The 19,239-nt window shown below is 38.2% G+C and overlaps 1 long non-coding RNA gene across 1 annotated transcript in view; it reads left to right on the forward strand.

The window, feature by feature from the left end:
• Positions 1 to 387: 387 nt before the first annotated feature.
• The window catches only part of LOC150063402 (uncharacterized), a 39,180-nt gene continuing 20,328 nt past the window's right edge, over positions 388 to 19,239 (forward strand). Inside the window, exons 1-2 of the long non-coding RNA XR_016535419.1 lie at positions 388 to 461; positions 5,568 to 5,684. This is a non-coding gene — a long non-coding RNA (uncharacterized LOC150063402). The remainder of the gene's footprint in view (positions 462 to 5,567; positions 5,685 to 19,239) is intronic.

Genomic DNA, 19,239 nt, shown 5'->3' on the forward strand with positions numbered 1-19,239 from the left:
AAAAATGTTTGCTTTATTTTTTTCTAGAAGGAGGAGAATTACCTTCTAACTGCCAAGAAAAGCAATTCCCCATATTTCACCCCCCTCACTGCCTCTCTCCCCATATATACATGGATAGGTAGGATTTACCTCTTGATAAATTTAAGAAGTATTATCACTAGCAATAGTAATATAGTAGTTAACTTCTCTCCATGTAAGCTACTCCTTTTGGCCACTAATACTAAACTATTCTATGAAAATCCTCACAAACTTTGACATCAGAAGATGATCTCTGAACTAGTTACCAGTTTTGAAAGCTCATCTTTTTAGGGCTTTCAATCCTCTTCACAAAAGCAATAATGGTTGGATTTTTCTTTAACTGAGACATGTGGCACTTGTGGAAGAAGAGAGGAAGAGTACATATTTGCAGATAGTTCATTGAATGAGTGGAAATCTCTGTAAATGTCTGGTGAGAAAACGAAGTAAGTTATGACATGTGGAAAGGAAGCACCAAGTTTATCTAAATAAACTATCTTTCCATAAAATAGGGATGGTATAAAAAATTTTACTTAAATGATCTCCAAACATATGTTTATCAGCCTAGAGACAAACACACAAATTCATGCTTGATTTAGAGATGAATAAACACATGTGACTTGGAGAAAATTAAACCATTCTATCAACGTCTATGATACAACCCTGTGTGATCCTAAGTTATAAGTCTCTAAATAACATCCTCTCTGTCTTTGGGCTTCTGTCCTCATGTCACAGTGGCATCCACTTACTTGGCAGTGGGAACCTGCCAGTTCTGTCACAGCCATTAGATGGTCTGCCTTTCTTTACCTTCCCACATATCACCTTCATTTATGAAGCGTTTGGGTGATTTTCCTGAACAAATCACTCACTGTCATCTATTCACATTGCCCAAGGCCTGCCCCTGCTAAGAATGTATCACAAGGTATACACAGCCCAAGAAGGGCATCAATGGTGATGACTGAATTATTAAGAGAAATTCATCTACATACGATGCATTTATTTGACACCTAGGCAATCTGAACAGAAATAAATTGTGAAGAAGGTGAATTCTGATAGGGAAGGACATTTTCAAGATTCTTTTGTTGGGAGGGAGGTGTACTTACTAGGAAGGTATTTTCCACTTGAGCCATGCATACAGCCCTTTATTCCTCAGTTATTTATGAGATAGGGTTTTGCTTTATGCCCTGACCTTTGATCCTCCTCCTTGTGCTTCTTCACATCACTAGCAATGACAGGCACATGCCTCTATGTCTAATAGCTGTGCTACTCCTGTATCTGGGATAATAAATGTATGCTGCCACCCCAGCTATTAGTTGAGGAGTTTTGAGGTGCTTAGCCTTCTCTCATGATCCCTAGATTATGTGTGCTTTCCAAGTAGCAAGGATAGTAAGCTTCCGTCAACTATACCCAGCTTCAATTTCCTCAGCCTTCATAGAATATCATGCTGCATACTGTGGACTTCCCATAGAAAGGCCACCAGACTCTAATTAAGAATAATTTTGAGAAAGGGTACCAATGTATATGAAGTAATGCACCTTCTGTCTGGTGAACATAATGTAACTCTTCTATTAATTACAATAACATATATGGAAAAAGAATAATCTTATGTTGTTGACATAATTTATAGCAACACAGTTTTTTTCAGAACATTGAACCATATGTGCATGCCACTCTGAATTAACACATAAAGGAAATACACTCTTAAAGTGGAGATACTTCTAATCAGATGCTTTTGGACAACCTGAGTTTCCAACTGTAAGAAGGGAGATGACAGGTTCACAGAGAAACATACTTAATGGTCCATGAAAGAAAGTAAGAGTTTTGGCTGCATCTATACAACAAATGGGATTCAAGACCCACCCACTTCTTCTATGTGGGGCTCCCCCTGAGGAAAGTACTATACTATGTGATATAGTTCAGTGAGAATCAGCCAGTACAATGTTCAGAGCATCAGTACCAGTTCACATTATCAGAATCTTCTAAACCCTTCCTCATTTTTAAAACACACAGAGAGAATAGCAGTTCCTTTGGCATTGGCTTTTGTGGAGAATAAACGATTTCATATGCATAAGCCTTCAGAACAGGTCCTTCTGCCTCATAGCTAGTATTCAGTAAATGTCAGCTACTTGGGATTAGGGTTGAGCAAATATCCAAGAATGATGATGATCTTGATATGTGATTAAAGGATATTTAAAGATGATTATAAGGATGTATGGTGGCTTCATACCTTTGACTTGTGTGTTACAAATCAGTTTAATAGAACACCAAGTCTCAAATGACAAGGGAAGGAAGAATTGCAAAACAAGAGATAAAACACTGGAATGTCAGAAGAAATCTAGGTTTAAGTCTTGGAATTGTACTGCTTCTTTGCCCTGGAATCACGGAATTCATGCATTTGGACTTAACAAAAAGGTGCATCTTTATGAGCTGCTTCTCATTTAAAATTATAAGTTCATGTAAAGTGGGACTTAACTAATTTTTCTAGATGCATATTGAAGTTTTAAAAAGAAGCATAATTTTGAGTCCCTGGGCTTCTATATTCTTCCATTGAAAAATTACCTAGACTGATTATCCTAATGGATGGTAGAAAAGGATGCACAACAAACTAAAACAACTAAATAAAGAAAAGAACAAATTGACACAAATGTGGCGATAGCTCACTGTAAGCCAAGGGGAAATGCAAAGTGAACTGAAAGTAGATGACAGAATCAAAATGCTTCTAGTAGAAAATGTTATAGGTAAGCTTTTCAACCAGTCCAAATGCCCTTCTAAGCTCATACAATGTCATTAAGATGGAGTTTCTTATTAAGGAGAGGTTTCATTCCAGCCTAAGATGGGTCAACAAATAGTTCATGAAAAAGCAAATCTTAAACGTATCCACCCAGCAAACCATTATTTCAGTAGGCCTCCCTCACATTTGGTCCAGTAATTCTGCACCATGGGCTGCTCCTGGGGAGAGACCTCCAAACCCTGTACAATTTCATCATTGTCATTTTCACTCTAGAGAGGGCTTTCTTTTTCAGTTTCCTAAGAAACTTTATTTACCTCTTGCTTGAATTCTTATATGGTACCCAAGGATGAGTTGCTGCACTGACTTTTCAATAACAGTAGAATTTGACAAATATCTTGTAAATAATTCTTTTTAAGGCACAGGATGTTTATCTTCCATCTTTTAAAATAATATTTATAGTGGCAAATATATCCTGAATGAGGTTTTTCTTCCAAATAATGGATAGACATCCTGTCATCCTGTTATTGATTACCAACTACCCAAATTTCCAGGAGCTGGTCAGAGCTCTAGCTATAGACAGTGGCTATGAAACTGGGGCATGCTGACCTTTGTGAGGACTGGTGACTCCAGTCCTGAGCAGGTTGCCACCTGCTAAATGAAAGCCCAACTACTGAGATGAACTAAATTATTTAACTCAACAGCAGGGATGGCAGATCTCAAAAAAGATTTAAGCTGACGTGATAAGTTTCATACAAAATATGCCTTCAAGAATAACCTGTAAAGGGCATTTATAACAATCACTTTGAAATCACAAAAAAAGAATTCTGACATACATTGATATTTTCTGTCTCTAATTCCCCCAGTAGAGGCAGTGCTCATTATCAATTCAGAATTTAAAGGGATGCACTCACCAGGAAGGGTAACTGAAATTCTGTAGACATTATCATGCAAATTCTGTCTTACAGCTCTTTAGTTGTTAAAGTATTCAAGTGTAGATAGCCATGTTCTCATGTTCATAGGAGAAATGGATTTATGGAATATCAACATTGACTTAAAAAAATGAAGCAAAGCTAACATTTTTAAAATGCCAAAAGCAGTCTTAAATTCATAAAAATCTGACATGACATTAAAAAGGAATATGAAGCATTTATTTCTTAGGATTACATAGATATTATTTCAGGTAAAATAGCTAAGGAAAACTCCATGGCTTCCATCCACAAAGCTTTCATGTCTTGGGAAGGGAAATTCAAATAAATTCAGTAGCACCCGATGCTGATATGAGACCATTGGGCTGCTATAGCAAAATACATAATGTGGATAATGTAAAAAAAAAAGTCTTTTTAGTTTAGAGCTAAATAGGCTATAAGCACCATTTTCTTGGTCTTTGGTAAAGGGCTTTTCAAAAGTATTATAACGTTCATACCAGATGGAATCACCTGGCTGCATTATTTGCAAGACAGTTGGCCACGAGGTGAGATAGGAAGCTAGAAACCAGAGCAAGCACAAGTTTGCTCTTTTACAATAACCCTCTTGGGAGAAGTCCTCAAAACTACTTCAGTTCAATAAACCTTGATGCACTGTTGCAAGACAGCATTGATCCATTAAACAACTGTCTTCCACTCAGTTGTCCACTTCAATACCACAATACTAGGAATTGAGCTTTCGGTAAATAAATCTTTGGGAGTCAAACTATGATTCATACCATCTACATGGAGTCTTTAATAACATTAGGTACTTGAAGACATTGAAGATGTCTTCAAAGGCAGGCAGGCAGGCAGGCAGGCAGGCAAGCAGGCAGGCAGGAAGGAAGGAAGGGAGGGAGGGAGGGAGGGAGGGAGGGAGGGAGGGGAAAGATAAAAAGGAAAGAATGATAGAGAAAGAAAGAAAAGGAAGGGAAAGGAAAGAAAGGAAGGAAAGAAAAAGAAAATGGTCATTGCTATTGCAATAGGGAGGGAAAGGAGTAAATAAACCAACATCTGAATTATAAGGCAGACTGCAAATATCATAATTCTCAATAAAATACTTGGAGGTGAAAGATTGTATTTGAAGGGGGAAAGGTTTTATGTGGAAAGGTGTTAGTTCAAATGTGTTCCTTCAGCAATGTTTCTGTCATTTGTAAGTAGTTTTACTGCTTTTATTTGAAAATCTAAGTTGACCTCTAGGAGAATAATGGCAAGGCATTGCATATGGAAGGAGTATGGACTGAAGGACACAGATGATGCAGATGTAGGAGAAAGTGCTCCATGGAGTGGATGGCTGTTCCAAAAAGGAAGATGAACTTTTCTTGGCGTTTCCCTTGCAAGATAGGTAGATTATCCTCTGAGAAATGAAGGAAGGAAGAAGAAGGAAACCGATTTTTAGATCAGTTATTATGGGGTTAGCTAAAAATAAAAAATATCCAGAGTAGCAATTTGAATTCATACTCCAATATGTCTTTTTAATTTAACTAGCCTGGAGGAAGTATACAAAAGCATCATCAATATCTGAGTTAGCTGATTTCCAATTTGTTTGTTTGTGTCCTGAAATCGGAATACAAAGATTGAATTATTATTTATTCCCAGTTAGTGACATAGATTTTCCACTGTACAATTCAAAAGGAAGAGGTCATCTTATTTCTACTCGTAGGTCTTATTGTACAAGCCATTTTAATCTACATTGAAATCCAATCGCTATCTTCATGAAATACAGTATTGGCTGGAATCCAATGAGGAAATAAAGAGGTAATTGGCACATTAAGGAAGTTTTCCAATTACCAAGTTAGCAATAGTTGGAGCTAAGATTTACATAAAGGAATTTTATTATCTCTATTTTTGTTCTGCAGTCTTGGTTGCAGAGTAGTCCAAAAAGAGGAAGCAAAGGATATTATTTCCCCAACAGTAACACAGCCACTTCAGAAACTGACGCTGAACATGCCAGGACCACAAAGAAACTGAGAAGAGTGAGTAGCAGGCTCTTTCATTGAAAAACTGGCTTCTGTCAAAAAAAAGAAAAGAAAAGAAAAGAAAAATAACTGGGCCTCTTCACAATCCCTCTAAGCACTAGAGGCTAGTTCTGAGTTTCCCACCTACCGTGAAACAGTGTCACATGTCAATCACACATAGCATCTGACGGGGGAAGATTGGCAGGCACCAGTGGATAGACTTCCATTTCTTCTTAATGATCCCCTGGAGGAATGGACACAGCCTCCAGGCATTTTGATCAGGGAAGCAGTTAAAAGTATCACACTGAGCCTGTGAATCACCACAGCTAGAAAGACAGGCACATTTGCTATCTATTTGAACTGCCTAATTTGCCTAAAACTGACATAGGAAGACTTGTCAAAGAGGATTATTTGGCAGTGTCAGTCTCTCCCTAAGAGGATTTCCGTCATGTGGCCTTTCGTCTGGGCTGAGTTAGAGTAGGAGAGAGTACATCTCTTCCTCTATATTTGTCACCTTAAGTCATTTCTTTGTCTCACTGAGTGATAATGCACACTGCCACTTCACCATTACAAGTAGAGTTAACACTTTCTGTGGTAACCACAGCTTTGGCACTAGCTGAGCTCCCAGAATTGCCTCTGCCTGAGACACTGAAACTCTTTGCCAAATATTCTAGAACCATTCGCCTCCACATCATATCATTTTTACCTTGCTGTCATTAAATGGTATCACAAACTGAAGCCTCAAGAATGCCCATGTCAAGCCAGTCAGACTACTATGGTAGATGGAGAGCCCAGGAGTATAAGGAGTCTAAAGCTTGAACATTATGCTTATAATGACTTTCCTGATGAACTGAACAAGGTATCTTTCTTCTGATCTTACTCCTGGTCTCATTTCATAATGGCAATTGCTTTGTTGTTGCCATGTAGATAAAGCTATAATCATTCATTCCATGTTATCGGTATGGGAGAGTTGGACAGTCTCTATAGAACGCTAAAGAAACAGCTGTCCATCCTAGTGACAAGATGAGTAAATTCTAGCCTTGGGAAAGTGAGACATTTACTGAGGGGCACACAATGATAACAGGTTGATTTTCAACTTCTCTCTCTGTCTCTCTCTCTGTCTCTGTCTCTGTCTCTCTCTGTCTCTCTCTGTCTCTGTCTCTGTCTCTCTCTCTGTCTCTCTCTGTCTCTGTCTCTGTCTCTCTCTCTCTGTCTCTCTCTGTCTCTCTCTGTCTCTCTCTCTCTCTCTCTCTCTCTCTCTCTCTCTCTCTCTCTCTCTCTCTCTCTCTCTATCTCTCTATCTCTCTCCCTCCCTCTTTCTCTTGCCAGTCCTGGGGCTTGAACTCAGGGCCTGGGCACTGTCCTTGGACAATTTTTTGCTCAAGGCTATCACCCTGCCACTTGAGCCACAGCACCACTTCTGGCTTTTTTCATGTATGTGGTACCAAAGAATCGAACCCAGGGTCATGCATGCTAGGTAAGCACTCTACCACTAGGCCAAATTCCTAGCCCAACAGGTTGACTTTCAAGCTTAAGTGTATCTGGCCTCAAAGGCTGTAGACTTTTCTACACCTAGGTCAAACACATGAGTTGCTAGGTCCCCTAGAATTTTCCTCTCAGAGGGAAAAATGTATATCATACATGGAAACTCAACCAAAACTCCAAAAAGCACTGCAGTGGCAAAAGCAGTCTTCATGAAAAGTGTTAGAACACTCCACAATGCAACCAGACATGTGTTAGCTTCATGACAAAGAAGTAAAATTTGGACATGTGTTTAAAAGCACAAAAGAAACTCCTTCATTTTAAGCAGTTTTTGTGTGGAAAACCTCATTTAACCTGCAGAGTGACCTTGATAGGGTAGCAGGACAATCACCATGGCCATTCGTCAGGCAAAAATCCATCATGTTTCTCAAAGGTAACTCTCATGGTTCTATCACAGGGAAATACAAAAGCTAGACTTAGAAACCTCTTTTTATTTGTATGTTGGTTACTTCATACACTTGAAAAGGAATGTCTCCCCACTTCTTTTGCTCTCACCTCTAATTCCTGAACAAGGGTATTCTCTCGTGTTGCACTCTTGCTTTCAGGGATAAAATTGAATCTCAGCTATTCTTTATTTTTAACTAGTAGCTGGATTTAACTGCTAAAGTTGAACCAACAAGGGAAATTTGATTATATGGTCCCATGGAAAGCCAAAAACTCTGTCCTGCAATATAAAACAGAAACAGTGATGTGAAAATTTTAAAAAAAATGGAAGTGCAGGGAAGAAGGTTTAAGCCAGTCTCCAGCCAGCAGATTTAGGAGACATTTATATTAAGTAATGGTATACAGTGAAACTACTAGAGAATGAAAAGGATAAGTAAAGGGTTGTGGATAAGCAAGATAACATGACATTTTAAGAAAGACAATAGAAGGACCTGGAATTTGGCCTAGCATGCATGAAGATCCAGGTTCAATTCCTTAGTACCACATACATGGAAAAGACTGCGAGTGGTGCTGTGGCTCAAGTGGTAGAGCTCTACCCTTGAGAAAACCCAAGGACAGTGCTCAGGCCCTGAGCTCAAACCCAGGACTGGCAAAATAAAAAAAGACAATAGAAAACAGAAGAAACTCAAAATAGATGCAAAACAGAGGAGAATCTGAATCAACAATGTGCAATAGAAGAGAGTATTTCACTGAGTGCATACCATCACATTATCCTGACATTCTCCTGACCTGGATATGGGGCACCAAAGAGGAAAATAAGAGAAATAGATGAGAAAGAGAGAGAAAAAGAGAGAGGAAGAGAGAGAGAATTAAGGGTAGAGATGAATGTTGGAATTTCAGGAAGAGAGACAAAATGTATTCAGTATGAAGAAGAAAATCTCCTGAAAGAGGGGGCATACCTTTCCATGGCTTTTTAGATTGTTATTATTAAATAAAATCCGAGTATGAAGAGCTGGAGGAGGACTTTTGGCAATCCTAACTGTCAGTCCTTCTGCTGACAGGTTGCTATTTTTTCCTAGTGCTATTTCATTCCTTCCTAGCATCTCCTTTTAACTTGCAGGTGAATGAGCTGAGTGGTTCCACCCCCACCATGCTGGCTGCTCCCTCCTGGCATTTAGGCAAGGAAGCAATTGCTGCAGCTTGAGGGGAGGAAGACATGCATGCTGCTGAAAGAGAGCCCAGGGTTCTCCGAGGCTTTGCATGGAGTGAGCAGTTATGACAGGCTGGAGACCAAAGGAACTTGAAGTTTGAGTACAGATGAACGTGGGAGACAGTGACAACCAACCCCATAATCAAACACAGAATATTCCCACAATGGGGTCCTGCGTCTCCCTGGGTTTTGAAAATGAAGACTCGCATCTACCTTGTGGGCTTTAACTTTTTAGGATATTTTTGTAGAGAAACTAGATCAGTGTAATAACAAGTTGTGATAACACTCACTGGGTTCTACCGTGCAATTATTAAAGTCTCAAATTTCAAAATATTTTAGTAAAGCTCTAAAATGGGATAACACTGTGCACACAAAAGAACTTTATCTGTCAAAGGGTTTTCAATAATCTACCTTCTCTATATCCAGCTGACTTTGAAATGTCACAAACCTAGAGGATTTTTTTCCCCTAACTGGATTCATTCCCTTTTGTAACTAATTCCTCACAGCTACACAGTCCAATTAAAGAAAGGAAAGCTAGATCTAAAACACAATTAGGAGAATAACATATATAGGTCTCTATGCATATATACACAAACTAACAAAAGGAGGATATTTGTAAGGGGGGATCTAATAGCATAATTCCTCTGAACAACTAAAGCACTACTTATCAAAATGAAGATCACAGAACGGATACATGTATTTTTGGGAACAGGTACAAGGAAGCACAGAAATGGAGGAAAGAAGGGTGAACAAGTGCAGTCATTGTAGTCAATAAACATTATGTAAAAAAAGAACTATGTAACTTGTAGGTAGGGAGGAGAGGGAGAAATGGGGGAAGAAAGGACTGACTGTCCAAGAAGCATTGTACTCATACCCAGTCTTATGGAATTGCAGCTCTACTTAATACCAACAATAAAAAAGAAATGATATTGATATTATTCCCAGCTAAATGTTTAAATAGTTTTAAAAGAGGCTTCAAATAAGGGCATTAATACCATCACACTCACTGTCTCCTGTGGGTTTTCATCCTAACTCCCACGTAAGTCTGATCACTAGCAAGACAAAGTCAGGACTTTGCTGTGAGCCTTCTGACATTTGCCAAACTGAAAATTCCTCCCACACTTTTTCTGAATTTGTCTTGGCAGACAAAAACCACAGGCAAACACAACCAAGCACTAACTTCTCAACTTTTTAGTTTAGGAGAATATGTCCTTCAGGTAAGGAATTTCCAGAGCAAATTCCAAACTTACTCTGTGATTTTTATTGTATTCATGCTGATCTACCACTAATGCTACACACTTCGTTTGAAAGTTTTCATTTACCTTTTGTGAGCAGTTTTTCTAGAAAGCAAATTAGATAATCACAACAGCATTTTCTGACTATGGGTAATACATACACAGCAATAAAATGTAAAAATAACCAGAATTAAAATAGAGCGATTAAGTACCAGTGATTGTGACATTAACTCTTTGACCTCCATGGAAGGAAATACATTTCAAATGCAGTCAGCTAAATGTGAGGAAGATCTGGCTATGAGCTCCTTCCTCACAGCTACATATCTATCCCTCCCTAAATTGCATATATGTGGCTCAAAAGAAAGAGACTTTCCCCAATAGAAGGGGATGTGTTCTCTTGCTATATTCATCGAATCATGCTCTGAAATAAAGCCAGTTTACCTCTATTACTGGTGAAGATGGATGAATAGAAGAAGCTTGCATTGGGATTCAGAGACTTGCTAAATATATAGCAGTGAGTTTGGTACTTGAATAACAGACAGACATTCCCAGAGAACTTGCTAGAAGTGCAAACAGGACTTCTGGAGGTGGGAGCAGAGAAGTTTGGTTAACAAACTATGAACGTTTTGAAATAATGCTGAAGCTCAAGAGCCACTGTTTTAGGTTAAAACCGATGTCTGCTACTTAAAACTTTTACAACTCTCTGACTTACAAAGAACAGCAGTTTTGGGGGAGTAGGAGCATGGCCTAGTGGTAGAGTACTCGCCTAGTATGCAGGAAGGCCTAGGTTCTGTTCCTCACTACCACATAAATAGAAAAGCCCAAAGTCATGCTGTGACTCAAATGGCTGAGCCCTAGCCTTAAGCAAAAAGTGTCCAAGAACAGTGCTCAGGCCCTGAGTTCAAGCCCCACGACTGGAAACAAAAAAATAATTTTATTTTAGGATAGTTTAAGATTTTACTGAAATGATACAAAAAATTCCCCTGTAAATTTGTACCTCCCATCATTCATCTTATATTAATGTAGCATATTTCTCACAATTAATGACACATTATGATTAACCACAGCATATGTTTGGTTAGAATTTTATCCATTTTTGTCCATTTTCCTATTCTAGAATCTCGTCTTTGATATTCCATTACATTTCATTTTAATGTCTTACATTTCACTTTAATATCTCCTTAGGCTCCTTTCTCTTCTCTGTGATGATTTCTCTGATTTTCCTTGTCTTTAAGAATACTGGTTATGTATTTAGTAGACTATTCCTCAATTTAGCCTTGCCTGATCACTTTCTTGTGGTTAGAATAGGGTTATGAGAATTTGGGTAGACACACCACAGAGGCAGTGTGATAGTCTCTCATAATATATGCGAGCACATACTATCAGCACAAGCTATCACGGATGACATTATCCTTGATGCCCTAGCTGTGGCCATGCTAATCAGATTTCCTTACCATAAATCATTTAGTGTTACAGCCTTTTCATGGTCTATTCTGTGGAAGTAAATTTCCATGGGTAACCCACACTTAGGACATGGGGGATTATACTATACCTCCTGGAATGTGGTGTGTCCATGTAATTCAGCCACAGAATCTTGCAATTAAAAAAAATCAGTACAAACCAGTAGTGACAGGTGAGATGGCTCTGTGAAAGAATTTGAAATGCAAGATTGGCAAGTCCTCAACATAAGGAAAAGTAAAACCGTAATGACCTGGGAGAGGTGGCTGCCATAGGTTCAAAAATGTACCAGCACAAAGTCATTTCGGGTTGAAAAGTGGTAACATGGCCCATTCTCCCTGGCACTGAAATAAGTGACTAGGAGTAATGGCCACAGCAATTTCCATTCATTTACTAACAGCATCTCTTTCTGGTCTCAGCACTTTGTTCTTCCTCAAACAATCCTCAACCTCATGAGAAAGTTATCCTGGAAGCTAGACTAGGAAATTCTCTGGGAAGAGACCAAATAAAGAGAGGAAAAAAATCAACAAAACAAGAAAAGCAGAAATACAAAGGATATGGATACCTAAGGTAGAATCCTGCGCTGAGAAGTTTTACCAAAAAATAAACTAAAGAAATAGAATGGGGATACTAGGGTGGTAGTATTTGTGCGAGAACATATGTTATCAACACATTTTACAGACAGAAGAGAAGAAGAAAAATGAAAGTAGACAAAGGACAGCTCATATTTGAAACATAATGGAGGCCTAATCTGGGTTTTGTGTTCGAAGTTTATGTATGTCCTAACATGAGTCACCTTTTTACTTGCTCTTGATTCCTTCCTTACTTCACTTTATATTCTTTCCATCTCCCTCAGCTCATCTATAGCCTTCTTTACCTTGTAATAAGAAACACATCCATCTTTCTGCATGCATGTCACACCAAAGACAATGGGTTGTTAGGTGAAATTAGAGAATTTTATTTATTTATTTATTTTTTGCCAGTCCTGGGCTTGAGCTCAGGGCCTGAGCACTGGCCTTGGATTTTCTCAAGGCTAGAACTCTACCACTTGAGCCTCAGCACCACTTCCGGCTTTTTCTATGTATGTGGTATCAAGGAATCGAACCAGGGTCTTCGTGCATGCTAGGCAAGCACTTTAACCACTAGGCCAAACTCCCAGCCCAAGGTTAGAGAATTATTTAAAATTATAGCTCTCAGTTTCACTGGGCTTATATTTTCTTTGGATGATAAATCATAGATAGTGTCATCATTTCAATTTACAATTAGTACTTTTTTTGTTGTTGTTTTTGGGTGCAAGTTCTGAGGAACTGAGCACTGTCTCTTGAGCTTCTTTTACTTCAAGGCTAACATTCTACCACTATAGCCACAACTTAACTTCTAGATTTTCTGGCAATGTAGTGGAGATAAGAGTCTTACAGACTTTGGTGTCTGGGCTGGCTTCGAACTATAATCCTCAGATTTGAGCCTCCTGAGAAGCTAGAATTATTTTTTTCAAAGAAAGTACATACTGTATACTAGTATAAGAAGTGCAAATAGTGATATATTACCTCAATAGACAGGACAATAACTTTATAGGGGTAGTGAGAAACGGGAGTAAAGTAGTGAGTAAAGGGGAGTTGGAGAAAAGCTCTTTTTTTTTTTTTGCCAGTCCTGGGCTTGAGCACTGTCCTTGGACTTTCTCAAGGCTAGAGCTCTACCACTTGAGCCTCAGCACTACCTCCGGCTTTTTTCTATGTATGTGGTACTGAGGAATTGAACCCAGGTCTTCGTGCATGCTAGGCAAGCACTCTACCACTAGGCCAAACTCCCGGCCCTGGATCAAAGCTTTGAAAGAAGGCAGTTCACAGAGATAAGATGATGTCCTTCATAGATAGATATCTGGGATCTGGAAGCTTGGAAAGTAGTTTCTGGGAAAACCTCAGTAAAATGATTAGCCCATAATTTTTCTTCTTATTTTCTCAACAGAAGTTAATGTCACTTAAGATATAGCAAGTACTACTAACTACTGGAAGGAAAGATTAGAAATTTGTGGCTTCTAGGAAGCTTAAGAATGAAATAAGAAGTAACCTTACAATGGACATAAAGATTAAAGAATGTATTTTCATATATGAAAAAATCATCAAAATTTAATTTAGTTTGAGATTTAGTTCCTAAATTCAAGAGGTCCTATTAATATATTATATATGTGACTATGCTTAGGTAGCAAGTCACTTGAAGAGAAAGTTACAAATGCAATCTATCACGCTTTTTAAAACCATTTAGACAAGGACTTCTTTAGTAACACAAATACTTTCTATAAAACAAACATATAGGTAGGAAAATGAAACATTGCTATAACTTCCCTATATTTAAAAGAAAACATCTGACATCTTCTGTTTTATTGTACCTGAAATATCTTGGAAGTCCCACTTCCAGGATGTTAATTAGAATGTGCCATGTATTATGGCTTAATAGAACTGAAATCTTGGGCAAAGGTCACTTGGTTAATTATTATTTTCTTCTGCAATTTCTAAAGATGTTGAATTCTCCTTGCTATGCCAAATTCCTTTTTTTAAATTAACTAATTTAGAAAAACATTCTTGGTGAAATCATATGGAAGCCCACACAGAGAAACCTCCACAAGATCTGTTTATGAAACAGGTTCTACTACTGCTATAAACTGATTTATTCTAAAACAAAACTCCATTATTTCTTTAGTTTTTTGACTAGCTCAGCCCATTGTTGTCAGCATGGTAATACAATTTCAAATGCAATTGTGGGTCTGTCTCTCTCCCTACAACATGAGAACATGACTCTTCCTGGACTACCTACCATTGTGTCTCTAGAGCTTAGCAAAGTACTTGATAGAATGTGAGCATTTGATGATTATTTGTCAAACACATGATAAGAACCTGATAAGAAGATCACTGAAGTGAATAGTGATATATTTAAATATGAAAGCAATATAAGCTAATAACTCATAATGAAAAACTGCTCTGGGAAGCATTCAGTGATTTCCGGAATTTTTGACATCCAGCCACCTGCTCCTATTTTCTCCCTCTCCTTGCCTTTTTGCTCTACAGACAGTAATGCAAACAAGACAACTGGTAGACAACTGATAGAAGACTTGCCAGACAACTGATAGAAAACTTGCCAGAGAAAGAGAGAGAGAGAGAGAGAGAGAGAGAGAGAGAGAGAGAGAGAGAGAGAGAGAGAGAGAGACAGAGACAGAGACAGAGAGACAGAGACAGAGAGACAGAGACAGAGAGAGACAGAGAGACAGGGAGACAGAGAGAGAGAGAGAGAGAGAGAGAGAGAGAGAGAGAGAGAGAGAGAGAGAGAGAGAGAGAGAGAGAGAGAGAGAGAGAGAATTATCCCAGTTTGGTTGCTTAAATTGTAACTCTTTTCTTTTGCCAGTCCTGGGCTTGAGCTCAGGGCCTGAGCACTGTCCTTGGATTTTTCTCAAGGCTAGAGCTCTACCACTTGAGCCTCAGCACCACTTCTGGCTTTTTTTTTTTTATGTATGTGGTACCCAGGAATCGAACCCGGGTCTTCGTGCATGCTAGGCAAGCACTCTACCACTAGGCCAAATTCCTGGCCCTTAAATTGTAATTCTTAAGTTGAACACCAAAACATTTCTTAGAAAGAGGTTACAGGCCCATGGCTGCCAAGAAGTAAAAACATGAATGCAACAGAAGAGACAATACAATACTTCACATCTTCACGCTGGCCAATGCCCTCATTATTAGATTTCTTGTGTATAATATTATTAGATATACTTGAGCATAGTGCAAAATAACACATGAAGATATACATTTTGTGGAGACAACAAAATCAGATGTCCACCCTCTGTATCTAGACTAATAGCTTGGGGATTTCAAACAATAAATACCTCATCTATGGTTTTCGGCTCCTTGCTCAATAATAAATAAATAAATAAGCAAATACAATATTTTAAAACTTTACTTCCTTTACTATTTCTTTGTAACTAATTTTTAGGAAGTCTAAGATACTAAAATATCACCTGAAGCAATATTTTTAATACATATGACGTTATAGAAATCTAGGAAGCAATAAAACATGTTGGATGATGATTCACAATATTCTGTTATTGCTTCCCAAAAGTGATAAGTGTGATGCTATTTCCTTTGAAGAAAGCTGTTATTTATGAGCTCACTTACAAAGGTTGTACCAATTATTTATAAACATCTGAAGGTAAAATTGAGTTATCCATTGTTTTTTATTCCCAAACCACTGGCTCAGTTAGGCTTTAGGCACACAAATAGAGCAAAACAAAATGAAATAAAAAAACAAGTCTGGCTTAGGCTGCTTTACGGCGGAAGCAAGCACTTTTACTTTTTTTTTCTTTTCTTTCTGGTGGTTAATTGGAGAAAAGAAGATAAGTCTCCTAGACTTTCCTGCCTGGACTGGCTGTGAACCAGGATTCTCAGATCTCAGCCTCCTAGATAATCCTGATAATCTCTGTAATCCTAGTAGGCAGGATTCTTGGCATGAGCCATTGGTTCCTGACTCTTATAGTTGCTTTCATAATGTAATTCTGGGTATAAAGTGGAATAATGAGAATTATAGATAAAATTCTTGCTGAATAGGACTTCCGAGACCTGACATTGCAACTCATCATACAAATGAGGAAACTGAGACTTTGGAAAGTCTGGCCACACAACTCAGTTAATGAAAAAGAAAGAAAGAAAGAAGGAAAGAAGGAAGAAAAGAAAGAAAGAAAGAAAGAAAGTATGAAACTAAAGCTTAATTTCTTAAAGAATACTTAGGTCCCAGAAAAAGACTTTACTTGCTCCAGTTATATTAATGAAATCTAATTTTAATACATCACAAGGTCATTAAAATATGATTATACCTGTGCAGTTGACATGGTAGACAGAATAATAAACCCCTAGAGATACTCGAATTTTAATATCAGAGCTCATAAATTGTTATCTTGTGTGGCAAAAGGAACTTTGAATGTGTGCTTGGATTAAGGTTTTTGAGCTGGAGAGGTAATCTTGAGGTTAATTTGTGAGAATCCAATGAAATCCCAAGAATCTTCATGCAAGACTGAGGAGGAGAGTAGAGGTCTGAAGCAGTTGTTTAACTATGGATGGAGAGGGAAGAAGTGGGAAATCGATGCTTCTAATGGAGGAAGGAACCACAATCCAAGGAATATGGGTGGCCTCTAGAATCTAGAAAAGGCAAAGTACACGTATTCTTCGGAAGGGCCTCCAGAAAGAACATCTCCCCCAGTTTGGACTTGTAGGTTGCTTTTGAAGACAGAGTATTTATTAAGGCTGAGAGTACTAGGATATAGCGTCCAACTTTCTGGGTACATCACCTGATCTGAAGGCCTGCTGCTCACTTGAGCACCCGAAAAGAACAACATGCTAGTTGTACTTCTTCCTTTCTCCACCAGTTAGAAAGTTAGTGTGAAAATAATTCGAAAGCTCATGATCTTCTCCTTTCCTTTATCTGTATACTTTGAAGAGAAAAATTGTGATATGAACCAGTCTGGGAGAAATTTAATGGAGCAATTTTAAAATCTATCCCCGATTAATACATTGAACACTAATGTTGTGATTAGTTATTGGGCCATGAAGCTAGGGTAAAAAGGCTATCTCTCAGGCTTCATCTCCTTTTTCTCTCAGATTACCTGTTTAATTTCTTTATAGTTCTTCTTAGGAATTTTTATACTAAGATATCACCTGTCTACCCAGATAGTCTATGGGATCTTTCAAAAGCTTTTCCATATAACACAATAGCCAACAGTCACATTAAACACTGATTAAAAATAAAATAACATTTCTCAATCTCACCAGTTATGCTTTAGATACTCAAGAAACCTCATATGTTTGGTAGGGAATCATACTGGAGACCTAGAACATTTCCATTACCACAGAAGGTTTTCCTGAGCAATGTTGTCCCTAATAGAAATCTTCTCCTCAAAGAAAATACATTCATACACATGCATACACATTTTTCTTTTCAGTATACACATATTATATAGCCAGAAATGGATGATTTTCTCTATTTTTTTTTTGAGCCAGGCCCTGTTATATAGGTCATACTGGCCTCAAATTTGCAACCCTTCTACTATCAGTAGTTTGGCAGGGTTGAATTGTTTCTGTTTGTAGTTTATAGGACCAAAAGTATGTTGAGGGCCAGGATTTGGCCTAGTAGTAGAGTGCTTGCCCAGCATGCACAAAGACCTGGGTTTGATTCTTCAGTACCACATATATAGAAAAAGGCAGAAATGGGTGCTGTGGCTCAAGTGGTACAGCTCTAGCCTTGAGAAAGCCCAAGGATAATAATGCTCAGGCCCTGAGTTCAAGCCACAGGACAGACTGGCAAAAAACCCAAACAAACAAGTATTTTGAAATTGTGAAGTTAATTTTTTTTATTTTTGCGGGTCATGGGGCTTGAACTCTGTGCCTGGTTGCTGTCGCTGAGCTATTCAGTGTAAGGCTACAGCCATAACCCCAGGCCTGGGCATTGTCCCTATGCTCTTAAGCTCAAAGCTATCACCCTACCCTTGAGCCACAGGCCCACTTCCTGTTTTTTAGTGATTAATTGTTGATAAGAGTCTCACATATTTAGATCCTCAGATCTCAGCCTCCTGAAAAGCTGTGATTACAGGCTTGAGCCACCATGCCAGGCTGTGAAGTTGATTTTTTAAATGAATCAAGACTATAAATTAAAATAATTGATTCAGTAGTATGAAAATTAAGCCTCATTTTATTTCATATTTTTCTGAACACAAGTTCACTAAGTTTTTGTTTTGAACATCAAATTAACAAATTCTTTAGGTAAGGATTTGAAGTGGAATGCTCTCTAGATGCTATACCAAGGACCTTACCCTCATAGAACTAGAGGACAGATGGGAAATGCCAGGAAAAAAAACGGATTAAGGCTGGGACATTTTGAAGTAAAAAACAAGTAAAGCACAGTTTTGGGTGTGGTCTAAAGGATCCATGCTGATACACAAAAGTCACATAGGACAGTGCCTGCATAAGAGGGTAGCCTTTTTGAACTCTAGGGATGTTTTTTTTTCATAAGTCATTTATTGTTGATTTTTCCTTATATTTTTATTGTAATTAATAGAAGGGTTACATTATATTCACCAGATAGAAGGTGCATTACTTCACATACATTGATACCCTTTCTCATATCTTGGTCCCCATTTCCCTAAACCCACCCCACCCCTCATCTTGTTTTCCCCCCTTCCCTATCCTATTTCAAATAACCAAATAAGCATATATTAAATATATCAGATTACAAGATAAAATACTGTTACAATATGAGATAAACAAGGGACAAGAGATGAGAGATAACATAGTACATTAAGGACAACATTCACTCATTATATGGCTTTTGTTTCTATATCCTGGAGGTCTTTTCATTGAGCATCATCCTATATGGCCTTGTGTATCTAAGTTTTGTTCTATTGTAAATCTTTGCTCTGCTAGGGATGTCTTAAGCATTGTATGTGGAATGATGAGACACAAACAGCACTGAATGAAAGGCCTAGTTGTTTCTAAAACCTCAATACTCTAGCCAACCAGACCAGGGTAAGTACATAACAAAGTCTATGAAGATACACGAGGCCTAAAGCATCCAACAGTATGATTTGGAATATCACTTTTTGGATCACACTTTTCAAAAGAAAAACGTCTATTTCTCCAGGGTCTCCCAGTACTGAAGCAGCCTTGACCAGAGCATCATATATAATAAAGGAGGTGGGTGCTCAGGAACCAGG

Source organism: Megascapheus bottae, chromosome 5 (assembly GCF_031878675.1).
Source record: "Megascapheus bottae isolate mThoBot1 chromosome 5, mThoBot2.hap1, whole genome shotgun sequence".
In the NCBI taxonomy this organism is placed as follows: Eukaryota; Metazoa; Chordata; class Mammalia; order Rodentia; family Geomyidae; genus Megascapheus; species Megascapheus bottae.